The 15091-nt window shown below is 42.6% G+C and overlaps 1 protein-coding gene across 1 annotated transcript in view; it reads left to right on the top strand.

Annotated features, from left to right (window-relative positions):
- LOC124794985 overlaps positions 1-15091 on the top strand; it is a 161329-nt gene that overhangs the window by 17670 nt on the left and 128568 nt on the right. The gene's annotated exons all lie outside the window — the stretch shown is intronic.

The following is a 15091-nucleotide window of genomic DNA, read 5'->3' as shown; positions in this document are numbered from 1 at the left end:
TATCTGGGGATGACGGAATACTTGATGCTCTGGGAAAACTTCAAGAAACACAACGCAGCTCTATTTGTACATAACTGATTTCTGTCCAAAAAACTGAGAAGGTATTCTGATACCGCAGAGTTATACAGCTCACCACACCTCCGCAAAAAAAAAGACAAATTACAAAATAAATACTTTATTAAGAACGTTCTAACAAATATACTGGAAATCCGATTGCGTCCAAGTGCCTAGTAGAAAATTTGTGTTTCACGTGCAACTAGTACTGATGACTAAGTTTCATTTGTGATGATACACGTACAGAAATACAGCGATAAGTTTTTAACTAGTAGAACTGAAGTAAACAAAAACTTTTTCTCGTATCTTCTAAATTTTGCGAAGCCAGAGGGATGCAGTGTTTGGCACAAAGACGCCATCTAAAACCACATGTTTGAAACACTTCCTCCGTGATTTGGCACTTGGATCAAGTCTAGGGATATGTAAGAGTACCGAGAACGCAACAGCACCGAAAACACGTTTAGTGGAAAAACGTCTCTTACAACGTTTTCCACTTCCGCGCTTCAATTATTTTGGTGTGGTGCAACTAAAAGTATTACGTCAGTGAGGAATGGACGCGGTGCTAAGACTGACTGTGACGCTGCTCTGGAATGCAGAAAACCCCGGCAGGCAGGTCGTCAGCAGCGCTCGCCCTCTTATGACCGTTTGTCGCCCGGCGTCGGTCAGTCTGCTGCCTGCCGTGCTCCCCTGTACGAGTTGCTGCGTGGCATCTCGTACACTCTTGAGTGATGACGTGAAGCATATTTATCACGAACATTAATAAAATGATTTCCCCCCACCTACATCTGCTTTTATTTCACTCAACAAACGTTTTCAATGCAATGACTTGGTGTTACTACCTTAAAGCGGGGGGAAAAAACCCATCGACGCTCGATGTAGCTGTAGCGTTACGAATGTAAGATTATACCTCTTAATGATTAGATTATAACAGTAATTTAAATTTTTAAATTCGGTCAATAATTATATGAAAGTAATATTATAAGATTGTTCCCACTTTTAAGACAAACAAATATAAAATTATTGAAGAAATCAATCGCAATACAACAGAAAATTGGACAGACCTCGCGAAGATAATCCGGAATGCAATCCGTTAGGGGTCTACCTCCTAGGAAACTCGTAGATTGTGGAACGCAACTTGTGATCGTGCCATTTAATGTAGAATCCAGGTCTTTCAGATTTTTATCAGTGGCAGAACAACAGACACATGGATTTCCACAAAGTCCTGAAACACTACTTGAAAGAAAATACGAGAATGAAAACGGCATTTGACAAAATAAACTAAATGAAATCGAGGAAGGCTTGAAGAAAAAAAAATGGTATAGTAAATTCAGAGAAAATATAAAAAGTTATCAGCCTTCAAATATCTTCTTCAAAAGAACTGGCGGATCTCTGGAAACAATATTAAGGAAGCTGCAGAATTCTTAAAAAATACTTTGATAAACTCCTTAACTGCGAGAAGCTTAAAGAAAAATTACACTTCAATGAAACAGTACCAAATTCAGATTCGAAACCGCCTCCAATTACAGAGGTAGAGGAGATTATAAAACAAACAACAGGCCCCAGGAGAAAGCAGCGTTATTCCAAGATCTGGAAACTCAAAGACCAAAACATCACAAAGTAAATTAATAAAATTCTCACACATATGTGGAGTAGAGAGAAAATTCCACTGCACAGTAAGGGCGACAAGACATACCATAATAATTACAGACGTTTCTTATTATTACCGATCAGCTACAAAATTCCCTCCATGGCATCACTCGACAGACTAGGACCACGAACTACACAAACATAGATGAATATCCAGCAGGCTTCAGAAAAGGAAGATCCAGTAATAAACAGATTTGGAACCAGCGAAAGCTCCTGAAGGTAATACGGATGAACAACACTGTAGTCACATTCGTAGATTTTAAAAAGGGTTACGACTCCATAGACAGGCGGACTCTCTTTGACACACTAGAGGAATATGGAATAAACAGAAAAACTAGGATACTCATACAACAGAATAAAATTTATAGGAGAAATCTCAGACCCATTCGAGATACATACTGGGGGTCATACAAGGAGATGTCTCTCATCGCTTTTATCCAACATGATATTGGACGAAATTATCAAACAATGGGAAGAAAAGTAAAAGGGACTCAGTTGGGAAGAACATGTGCAAACAAGACAATCATAAAATGCCTGGCATTTGCAGACGAACTGATAATATTCAACAAGAATAGACAAGAAGCACTGGAGTAGCATGAAGTCTCTGACAAAACAGGTGTACGGATATTATACGAGAAAAAGCAATACGTGGAAACAAAGAACAGCAACATACAAGACATGCACACAAAATACGAAAAGGTTAGCAGAGTGGAAAAATTCAAATCTCTTGGAACATATATACAAATAGGAGGATCAAACAAGGCATCCATGGACGCTCTGCGATAAAAGAAACGTTTCAAGACAGGTAAAACTCCGGCACTACAATACAGTTGTACTACTAGAAGTACTCTAAGCTTCAGAAACGACCAAACTTCGGGCATCAGGCATCACGGACACAGATAAAATAGACGGTAATGTCCTCAGAAAAATTTTTGGAGCAGTACACAGAGATGGTTTATGGATGAAAAGACCAACCAAAGAATTATACTAAAACAAAAACATGATCATAAAACGCTAACTAACATTCTGTGGTCACAAACATGGAATGAACAACAAACTTGCATTAAGGGTTTCTGATGTAGTAAACGGTTTAATGATGAAAACCAGTTGGTTTGAAGAAATAGAAGAAGACCTAAAATAAGCAGGGATCAGCAGGAAAATGACATATGAAAGAGACAGATTTGGAAATAAAATTATGAACACGAAATCTGAAGCAAGAGAAGGGAAGAAAAAAGGGAAAAAATGGAAACAGAAACCCAGCCAAAGAATGAAGAGATTTGGGATGAGAAAAAGAAGAAGGAAATAAGAAAAAAAGAATGATCACGTAACATTCAAGTTAATCAATGTCTTAAGGACAAAAATGTGTAATAATAAATAACAATTACGTGAAAACGAAAGTCCAGTCTTTATTGTTCCTGGAAGCCGTTATACAAGGCGTAAGGCGTAAAGGATATATAAGAGCAGATACTTTTGTATGTGGTAAGAACATTAGTGCGTTCGTTGCTTTTTCTCTGCATATAACAGTTTTTCCGCAAACACGTCGCATTATTTTTACCTGATGTCTTCTGCACGCCGATAACTGCACTACCAAATGGATTAAGCTGTCACTATTGCTTCTGCGCATCCTCACTTCAACATCTGACCTGCTGTCCAGGGAAAATAAGCAACAATGGCGTGCTCTTACCAGGCACTAACCAGCCTAAAAACATACGACTTGTAAAAGCATTAATTATTAGTCTGCAAATGACGTAAACGCTGATGTAATTTTGTTCAGCAGACCGTCCTCGGTCACCATAGAAATAGCTGCACCTACACCCTTTACACCCCGTGTAGACAACTTGCAACAGGCGCCGGGTGACCTTTTTAGCAGTTTAGTAATACAGATAGTGTTTCAGAATAGCAAGAAGAATAGGGTGTAAATTCTTTGTAGCGATTTGACACATCTTCGCAAGTCCACTAGAACATGGTGGGGCGATAACTTTAGATGGATGCACCATATTGCGCGCTCCTAAGCTTTTCTGCGAATGCGGTTCTAAGTGGTAAAGAGGGCCTGCGTAGGACCGCGCAGTAAAGCGGCCGTGCACTTATTGCAGGGGTGATCAAGACAAACCCATGTCGTGCAGCGTCAAACCCAGAAGATTCTGCAAATAACTAACATTCTGAATCTGAGTCTATGTGATAATGAAGAAAATAAAATCAGTGATCGCCCCATTGAATTTTTTGAAAGTAACCTACCTGTCGCAGTGCGCTCCTGGAGAACACTACGAAATACCGTATATCGCGAATCATCCTAAATTTTTGATTCTATAGCTTGGGGTGTACTATTCGAAAGCATGTGATATGAGAAGATCTGAAGTTAAATTTTCAGAAAACCAGACGGTTACCTTTGTCAGCAGCACTGACAAAGCAAATATTCTTTTTTTTCTTTTGAATATACATAATGTGAGTGGCGTGTCACCTCAAAGCCTAATTACTGATGTAACTCCCTCTGTTGATGCATACAATACTGAACTAGAATACTTATTACAGAGAGCTTTTTTATAAAAAAATGTGCAATTTATTAGAATCCAGGACAAGCCTCTACTCGCACAGCAAAAATATTCGAAATTTATTTCGGACTGACGAAAATAATAGCAATTTTCAATGTTTGATAAAGCAGGCTATCACTTCAATCATACTCAACGCACTGGTCGTCCGCACACACCAATTTCCGTATCTACGAAATGTTTTAGCACAGCGGTTACAAGCTTTCGGGGGAGATAGAGTACACCTAGGCCAGTGATCATCAAATTGCGACCCGTATCGAGTATTGTCCTGGCCCGCGGTTCTCAGCCATAATTTTTATAATAATAAGCGCCTAGCAACTAACAGCCGAATCCAATAACGTCACCTAACGTTAGGAGCTACTTAAGAGTGTAGTGTTGGTGCTCGGTAACAAACAAAAAATACTTACAGAGACAACAATACCTCAATATGCTTAATTTGAACTGATGTTGGTGAATGCGCCCGTGGTCTTAGCAATGCTGGCCGCATACCTCAGTGGCAGAGGGGAAAGCCATCATGACCACTGCGGGGTTCAGAGGATGTGGGAGGGGGAGTGTACTATTGTTTGCCTTCCAACACTGGTAACTCATGGGCGCGGGCGACCCGTACCGATCAACTGCTATGGTATAAATTCTAACACGAAAATAACACCGATTCGTCAGCACACAGCGCAGAGATGGTCATCATCAAAGGAGGAGGAGCTGTTGTAATACAGAACAGGGAGTAGAAGAAACTGGGATTTACATCCATTATCGACCTCTTTTGATGGTGTTTCATATTTAATAATGAATTTAAATATGAATACAAATGCTACTATTAGTCAAAGTCATTCGCATACACAGTAAAACCAACAACACTTTATCACGCGACTATAGCGTGGCAGCTGTAAGACTGCTGAGGTTGGCAGCAGTCTGAAACATACGACAGTCAACACGAATGATTTTTGGAAGGATGCCGACTTTTAGCAGTCAGTACGTGGTTGCCGGCGACCACATTCTCGCGCCCTTCCTGTAGCTGGTTTACTGGAGGCACATAATGTACTAATTTATGCAGGTCACATGTTAATAACAAGATAGGCAGCCCCAAGTGCCGCCAAATAATGTCCGTATTGGCTCCTGATCAAAATCGTTTGACGATCACAGACATACACGATGGGAAATCACATAGTAATGCACAGTCGGAAACGCTTTCCTGGGGCCGTGATGACGGCACAAAACACAAGACAGGAAGGAGACGAACAGGGTGAGAAATCATGTTTATTGTACTTAGCACAGATAAAATGCTTGGCCGGCTTTGACGGAGCATACGTTACAACCATGATGTGAGCCGTCACCTAAATGCAACGTATCGTATTGGATCTGCCGGGGTGGTTCGGTGCATCGGCCTCGAGAGCGCCAGAACTCACTTGCCTTGACTGCCTCCTCTGGAGATACGACAAGCCGACGGTGAACGAAACCCCCATTAACAGCGCTGGGGAACTTGCACGTATCGTGGCAGCTGGTAGGGAACTTCAGGACACGACCGGTGTTTTCCAGAACATCACATTTTCCGAGCACCCAAAATGTGAGGCCTGCATCACTGTCCGGAATCGAATCTTCAAACACCTCCATTAATGACCATCGCTGTCTTTCTTTGTTCTTATTTCATGCTTTCTTCTGTATTAAACACAATAAGCATGTTTTTCACCCTGTTCCTGTCCTTCCTTTCTTGTGTTTTGTGTCGTCACTGCTGCGCTAGGTAATCGCTTCCCACCATGCAATGCTCTGTGACTTTTCATCCGACAGACATACTCTATCTCTCCTGAAAGGTCCGCCTGCTTAGCTGAGTGGTAACGTGCTCGCCTGGATGCAAGCGGGCCCGGGTTCGATTCCCGGCAGGGTTGGAGATTTTCTCCGCTCTGGGACTGGGTATTGTGTTGCCCTCATCATCATTTCATCCTCATCACCGGCGCGTAAGTCGCCCAATGTGCTGTCGAATGAAATAAGACTTGCAGCTGGCGGCCGAACTTTCCCGAATAGGGGCCTCCCGGCCAACTATGCCATACAGTCATTTCAATTTTTCTCTTGAAAGTCTGCAACCGCTGTGCTGAAACACCCTGTACATCTCTGATCTGTGCGAGCTCAACACAACTACGTGCTTCGATTCATTATACGTTAATTACGTTACTCGTTAAATGTGTTGTCAAAAGTATGAAATACAAAACGCTGATGTTAAACATGAACATATTTATTAACATCGCTCAGTTGCGGAATTTTTTTTCGGGTGGGAAATTTTTTGTGCGACGCTGTATTAACAATAAATAATTCACGGAGGAAAGTTAAACGGCACCCTAAGTAATCTTACTTACTAATGATAGCTACTGAAGATCAAAGTGGGCGATGATGTATGAGCAAAAGGGCTGGAGAACGCTTGCATAGAATCTTCACTTACATGGACAGAAAAACAGAAAAATCTAATTTGCAACATATTTCTCTTTTAACAGCTCATATTGAATAGTCCAAAATATTTCGAAGTGTCAAAGTTTGTTTCCATATTTACGTAAATTTGATCCGTACGTTTCAATAACTTGAAAATTGTACTTGGAACAGTAACGCGCTCAAAGATTAGAGACTGCAGACCTGGCGGTGATTTGTCAACATGCCATAGTGACCAAGAGAAAAGGTCTAATCTAGACTAAAAAAAGATACTTTTACGCATGTCTGTATTTTTTACCACTAACTGTGCAACTTTTAGTTTTTGTTTAATGCAAAATAATTTCCATTGCAGTTCTATTTTCTTTGTAAGATGACAAAACATCTTCCTCCCTTCTCGGTGTTCTTTTTTAAAGAATGGGATCTCGTTTTCAGTCCAAGTGAATGTACCAAATTCTGTGGTATTTTCGTGGTGTTCTTTCTCAACATAACACTTACTTCTTGACCCTATAAAGTTGTTAACATCTGGTAACCTGCTTAAGCATGTAGTTGCATAACAGAAAGAAACAGGAAAGAGTTCGTCACGATTGTGCAATCTCGTGTACGCATGTTTTCAAAGCGCTTTTGCTTGTTTATTTGTCCCCCTGCTTGCCTTCACACTAGTGCAACACAACACCCGATTTTTTTTCTTATTCTTCTACAGAGAGAGGTGGAGCAGTCATTGGCACACTGGACTCGCATTTGCGAGGAAGCCGGTTCAAACCCGTGTCCGGCCATCCAGGTTTACTTTTTCCTTGATTTCCCTAAATCGCTCCAGGTAAATGCTGGGATGGTTCCTTTGAAAGGACGCGGCCGATTTCCTTCCCCATCCTTGACACAGTTCGGGCTTGTGCTCCGTCTCTAATGACCTCCATGTCGACGGGACGCTAAATCCAATTTTCTTTTTTCTTATTGTTCTTCATTTTATTGCGGCTTATTTCAGCTTTGTTTCCGCTTTAAAGTCAGCAAGTGTTCACGACTGAAGACCGAGATGCTGGAATCGTTGTCGCCTTTCTCATTTACGCTCCCCATTGTTTTCTTCCTGGGCCCCGGTGGTCACATCCCCTACAGTTGGGATTGGTTAGACTACCTCCGCTACCAACACCGAACAACACAAAACAAATTAAGGAAGAATTAAGCAGACACCTTCAATATTTTCTTTAACAAAGTAATGTAATCACCTGAAGACGGAGTAGTGATTCACCGAAACTGGTTGCCAAACAATAAAATAACATCTAAACGACGGCTGCAGGCGTTTCATTTTGTTATGTAAGTGAACAGCTGAAATCCCCCGGACAATCGACCACAAGGATAGCTATTTTACATTCCAGCCATGGTATACTTATAAGGATCCATGGACTAATCACACCAATAACATTCAGTTTACGAGAGAACTGCGACTCTCATTAAGGTTTTCAACCTCAAGACTCTTTGCTTTTCTTTACCGCATTTTCAACAATTTCAGAGGATTCTTTTTTATTCATCTTTCACTCCAGAATGCTCACAGAACTTGAGAAGATCCTTTCGTTTCAGCCAAGTGCTACCTCCAGTGAAGGCTTTTAAAGTCGAATGGAAGACTGGTTTGGAAAGGAAAGAAGTAGACCGTTAAGAAATTTAAAACAAAACAAAAACATGTAAGTGGATGTCAGATTACTAATCGAAAGATCCCCTGTTCAGTAGTTAGTCGGCGCAAAGTGTGTTTCTGTTACTTGTTGCGTGATCTCTCTCTGGCTGTCGTTAGTACATGTGAAAATTGCCGAGCTGCACCATAGTTCGGAGCCCTCGTTAAATTCTAGGCCACCCTACAACTGTCTGGCTAGGTCAGTTCTAAGGTTGTGAGAAGGCAACAGCAACGGCACACGATTTCCAGTAGGAGTGTGTCTGAAAGCGCTTTGTTATCATACCAACATTCGAGTTGTAGGCGTCCGTACCTTTACGTTTTCCTTGGAACAGTCACTTGTTACAACTGAATACGTAGCAATTTCTTTCAAAAAGGTCACGATACAAACATTCCTAGTGAAATGCCTCGTGTCTAATGATTCTAAAACACGAGCAGAGTATGAAGAGAAGACAAAGAAGAAAGGAAGATGATGGTATAACGCTCCAAGCCAGCTCATTCACATTCATTAATTCCCTCCCTCTCTCTCTCTCTCTCTCTCTCTCTCTCTCTCTATATATATATATATATATATATATATATATATATATATATATATATATATATAGAGGGGGGGGGGGGGGAGATGAATGAATGTGAATGAGTGTGAGGGTGCGGGTGTTTGTGATCCAGTTTGTCACTGTGTCTAATTTCAACAAGAAAAATGTGTGAAAATACTGTTGGGCGAAACTCGTGCCCGGAACCAGTTTTCAAGGCTTTGTAATTCAACATGTTTTTGGTGTGAGTCACGGATTCCGATTTCATGAGTAACGTCGAATACAGTTATAAGCCGACGGACAACATTGTCTCTGACATAAAATTGAAAATAAATCAAATCCTCCTGTTCCAACCAAGAATACCTTGGTTGCAAGGTAAATGCCACAAATAGTGACTCCTCCAACTTACTTAGAATTAGGACCCCTCAAATCTGCTTCACTACCTTCTCACTTAGTGTTTGGCTGCAAAGGTCTGAGGGTCTATAATGCGCCGGATCACCAACGGGCCGCTCCACACGTTGGACTATAGAACAAAAAAGTACGTCCAAATGCGATGGTATTCACTCCGATGAGGCGTATTTTTCGGATTAGTGCTTTTCAGTCGTTTTACAACAGGTCAGAAAAAAACGCTCGCATTACAAGTAAAACTGCAGAACGTTGTAATGACACGTGACTGAACTGTTGACTGGGATCCGAAATTCAGGAGCAAAGCAACAGAAATTAAGAAATTTGGGATTTTACATGACGATAAGATGCTTGTTTACAGTGATAGGTCTCTCAGCATATTAATTGTGATAGTGATTGCTTGTTATCGTTTCGACAGCGGCCGATAAGAGAACATCAACTTCAATGAGACATTCCTGAGATAAGTATTGTTTTATCTTGAGTCTATCAGTAAACAAATGGATTACCTAGTCATTCGAGTCTCCAGATCTTTGAGATGTATTCTGTGAACCAAGCAAACCTCAATTTTTTTTATCTCCGGCGACCTTTATCACTTTGAACTGTAACACATTCGCTCAGGATAACCCCATCCACCCACTCTCACAGACACACACACACACACACACACACACACACACACACACACATAGGCACAGCCCAGCGCGGACTCGTGCGTACGGAGCAGCAGGCGAAACTGTTTAGTTGTTTCAGCAGAGTAACTTGTTCTGTGCTGAGATCTATGCTTTAACGTGGTCTCGCACGTCAGTATGAAAAACCACTTGTTTAACAGGCAGAGATAGACAGCAGACGTTGAATTGGTTGCAATTTTCTGCGAGGTTTGTGCAACACCACGAAGAAGCCAAGGTATGGAGCAGAATCTCCTAAACTGATGTTGAGCGGGGCTTAAAGTCAGTGAGAGGAACTGGTGTGGTTTTCGAAAGTCATGCGCTGTGTATCAGCGTCATCACCACCCATTATTCATTCGACATCCACCGCTGGTTTAAGGACTCTGCAAAAGTTTCCGATGCATGAAGTCCTTTGCTATATAAGTCATGTTTGTTCGGTATGTTGTCTAATGTCGTCCCTGCATTTCTTACATCTTGGAATCCAGCAGGGAACCTGATCGCTCCGTCTCCATGAAGTTCATCTGGCCACACGTCCCACCCATTATCGTTCAGTTTTCACTATCGGCGTTATTACGGCTTCCTCTCCAGTCTCTTCTCTTAATCATTTACTTGTTTTCTCCTAACAGTTCCCACTACCAGCAGTGCCAAGTAGTTTTGTAGAAAGACACGGAAATTTTTTTTCGTACATAGCGAAAAGAATTATCACCGGTATAGATGTAATTCTCTGCTACAGGTTGACTCATGGCGCGACCCGAATTTTTCACTGAAAGGAATTGCAAATGCACGTAAGTGGGAAGTTGTACGCCGAGTAGCCAAAGCCACGGGAAGGCAGTGGGTCACGCCGCCTGCTGAAGCGTATGCGTCGCACTTGTCTGCTTCCTGACGGGCCACGTTCAAATCGGCGGCCACCTGACACGCAGTAGAGTGTCATACGGCACTGAGGAGGCGGCACGAGTCCGTCCTTCAGCCACCTGTCGTCTACATGTGCGGCGGTTTGCGTATGTGTAAACAACTCTCCGATACTGAAGATCCACATTGGAAACTGATAATCTCATAAACCCGAAATCTAGTGTAACGTCCGACATGCTATGACCAGTGCGAATAACACTGTCTAGCATCCCACGTTCACAGCCCGTTAACCAGACACTTGCCTGTAACAGACTGCACGGAGACAGCATCTACACAGGGCTCCTCTTCAAACGGGACATTCCTTCTCGTGACTCTTAACCTCTCAGATTATACGGACTGAGGCGCAGCTTGCCGATGAAAAACGTAATTAGTCTGCCAGTTTTCTTTTTTGATAATATTGAGAAGCATCCCATTTGTTTCTGAACATTTCTGTAAGAAAATCGCATTACTTGCAGTCTTTTACGCATGACTTGATCACCTCACACTTTTGTGAGAAGAATGAAATTTATGCTGAACAGTCGGAACATATACTTCACTGCTTCATCATGTCACGCTTTATACACTCCAAGATGAAAAAACGACGCACCACGAACGAGTTATGTAAATTGGTCACAAACTGATATTCGTACATGTATCGACGGATACATGTATGACTATTGTGACTATTGGCGTCCGATGGATGAATTTGTGACGCTGCAGCACAATTTCACCTCGCAGCTGGCAAAGACAGTAAAAAGGGGACATTTTGCTATCAGGGCATGTAGTCTTTGCGAATTTCATTCCGTGTACTCAGCTGCACAGAACCTATGCCTCGCAGACAAATGCGTCAACGATATTTGACGAAGGACGTGGAGTTGGGCTCAAAGAAACCGGTTGGAGCAATCGGAGAATCGCTCGGCATTTGAATAGGAGCGATGCCACTATTCGACGGTGCTGGCACGAATGGGTGAACCGTGGCCGTATACAGTGTCAAGTAGGAAGCGGTCGATCCAGAGGAACGACAGAACGTGAGGGCCGAGCAATCGTCAGAGAGGGACTCAGAGCCGCAGATTCATCATTCTCATCGATCCGACGTCCAAGTGGAGCTTCAGTGACCACAAGTACCGTTGAAAGGCACTTGAACTCACGGTGCCCCTTGCGCCGACTACCACTGACTTCTGAAATCAACAAGCTTATCTGATGAGGCGTCGGGTCCATTCGGCCTCGAATCTCATTGACTGGAGTACAATATTGTCTTCAGTGAAGAGTCCCGCTTCGAATTGAGTTCAGGTGACCAGCGAGGACGTATTTGGAGCCGCCCCATATAGCGGCCCGACAACCGTGAATGGCGATTTGGGGTTCCATGTAATTTCATGACAGGACGCCTTTGGCTGTCGTCCGTGGCACACATCGGCACAGCAGTACGTTGAACATATTCCACGCCCAGTTTTGTTGCTCTTCATGGCAATCCGTCCTGGGCTTACGTTTCAGCAAGATAATGGCCACCCTCACACGGGGAGAGTTTCTGCTGCTCGCCTTTTTGCTTGCAATCCTCACCTTGGCCAGGCTGGTCAGAAACGTCCCTGGATCTCTCCCCAATTGAGGTGTTTGGAGCATTGTGGACAGGGCACCCCAACAATCCCTGGATTTTGGAGATCTAATACGCCAACTGGACAGAATTTGCTACGATACCCTTTAGGAAACATTCAACAACTCTATCACTCAATGCAAAACCGAACAACTCCTTGCATAAGGGCCAGGGGTGGACAACGAGTTACTGACTTGTTCAGTTTGTGAAGTTCTCTGTTTTCAATAAACCATCCAACTGTTCTGAAATTGTAATCATTTGTTCGTTTGAGCATGTATATCACATTTACTGATTTTCATCCCATTCGGACAATTCCTTCGTGGGCGTTGTTTTCTTATCATGGAGTGTACATTATAATCTATCGCCGAATCAGCTCTTTTTGTGTCATTCACATGAACGAAATGTAAATGTAAACGTGAAGCGAATACTAAATCAGGACTGTTTTGTGCCATTCATGTAGTTGTGGAACTTAGTACATCTAAAGTAGGGTGGTGCTTTCTGATTAGGGTTGATTTGGTGGAAGAGACCAAACAGCGAGGTCATCCGTCTCTTCGGATTAGGGAAGGATGGGGAGGGAAGTCGGCCGTGCCCTTTCAGGGGGACCATCCCGGCATTTGCCTGAAGCGATTTAGGGAAATCACGGAAAACCTAAATCAGGATGGTCGGACGCGGGATTGAAGCGTCGCCCTCCCGAATGCGAGTCCAGTGTGCGCCACGTCGCTCGCTGTGCTTTCTGAATCTTGGGTCTGTGTAGATGGAAAATATTCTACTGTTCAGCTCGTCTGTGCAGTTCGGACACAGTAATGTTACAGGACACAAACGGCAAAAAGGTTTTACCAAATATATGTAATCTAGACACCAGTCGCCCAGAAGGAAATAGAAGAGGTAAGGCAGTATTGCTTATAGAAATCCCCCATTCAATAGTAAGTCTATTTAAAATAAAGTCTATTGTTGAAATACATGAATGCTAGTTATAAATCCTTCAGCTACCAGTTATATAGGATCCACCAGGTCGGTAAACAGAAAAACATCTTTTATTAATTTCAGCAACTGCTTAATAGTAAAAATAATAAAGGACTGGGGCTATGTGAATCAGTCTTCGTGGGGCTTTCTGACTCAGAATATAATATTTGTTAACTTTATTAAGAAAGTCATTGTCCCCATCGCATTGTTCCACCATGTTACTAGTGAACCCGACACATCTGGCTGTATCAACTGACTGCAAAGCCTGCAGAAGTTGCACTGTGCGTGCTAGGAAACGTAGCCGTTTGCGTAAAATCTTCAGCCCAATGCTTTGAAGTATGCCTGTTTGTGTGGACAGATACGTGTCGATTTCCGCGGACTGCGGCCAAATGCTGTACCGCCTCTCGCCTTGTCACCGACACTGCCACTCTGTTCAAACTTTCCATACCATCCTAGGTGCCAATCATATTTGACACATCTCGATAGGGACTTCGGAACTATCGCTGAACTGTAATAGACGACGTGTTTCATGAAACCAGCAAACGCGTTGCCCTTTCTCCTGCATAGACGCTATTGTGGCAGCAGCACTCTTAAATTACACTACCTGTAAAAAGAGACATAGAAGAGTAATTATATGCTGTCACAGCACACGTATAAGTGTTGTTGTTGTTGTGGTCTTCAGTCCTGAGACTGGTTTGATGCAGCTCTCCATGCTACTCTATCCTGTGCAAGCTTTTTCATCTCCCAGTACCTACTGCAACCTACATCCTTCTGAATCTGCTTAGTGTATTCATCTCTTGGTCTCCCTCTACGATTTTTACCCTCCACGCTGCCCTCCAATACTAAATTGGTAATCCCTTGATGCCTCAGAACATGTCCTACCAACCGATCCCTTCTTCTGGTCAAGTTGTGCCACAAACTTCTCTTCTCCCCAATCCTATTCAATACTTCCTCATTAGTTATGTAATCTACCTATCTAATCTTCAGCATTCTTCTGTAGCACCACATTTCGAAAGCTTCTATTCTCTTCTTGGCCAAACTATTTATCGTCCACATTTCACTTCCATACATGGCTACACTCCATACGAATACTTTCAGAAATGACTTCCTGACACTTAAATCAATACTGGATGTTAACATCTTTCTCTTCTTCAGAAACGCTTTCCTTGCCATTGCCAGCCTACATTTTATATCCTCTCTACTTCGACCATCATCAGTTATTTTGCTCCCCAAATAGCAAAACTCCTTTACTACTTTAAGTGCCTCATTTCCTAATCTAATTCCCTCAGCATCACCCGACTTAATTAGACTACATTCCATTATCCTTGTTTTGCTTTTGTTGATGTTCATCTTATATCCTCCTTTCAAGACACTGTCCATTCCATTCAACTGCTCTTGCAAGTCCTTTGCTGTCTCTGACAGAATTACAATGTCATCGGCGAACCTCAAAGTTTTCATTTCTTCTCCATGAATTTTAAGTATAAGTGTATCCATAAAAATTTCGTGAATTAAGCTACCATTAGCAAAAAAACTGCATATACGTTTGGAAGTATATGCATAAAAAGGTTAAGCTATCACTTGCAAGAAAGCGCACAGGTGCACGTTGGAAGTAAGTGTCTGCAGTTACGCTCACCCCGTTTGGCAGGAGCGGTGCCTGGTTCGGCTGTTGCAAAAGCCGGCTGCCTGCAGCGGCCACCGGCCGCCGTGTCGAGTCGCGTCGTGTAGAGTTTGTA

The sequence above is a fragment of the Schistocerca piceifrons genome, chromosome 1, assembly GCF_021461385.2.
Source record: "Schistocerca piceifrons isolate TAMUIC-IGC-003096 chromosome 1, iqSchPice1.1, whole genome shotgun sequence".
NCBI classification, from domain to species: domain Eukaryota; kingdom Metazoa; phylum Arthropoda; class Insecta; order Orthoptera; family Acrididae; genus Schistocerca; species Schistocerca piceifrons.
Note: the sequence above shows the minus strand (reverse complement) of the source record. Positions and strands in the feature narration are given on the sequence as shown.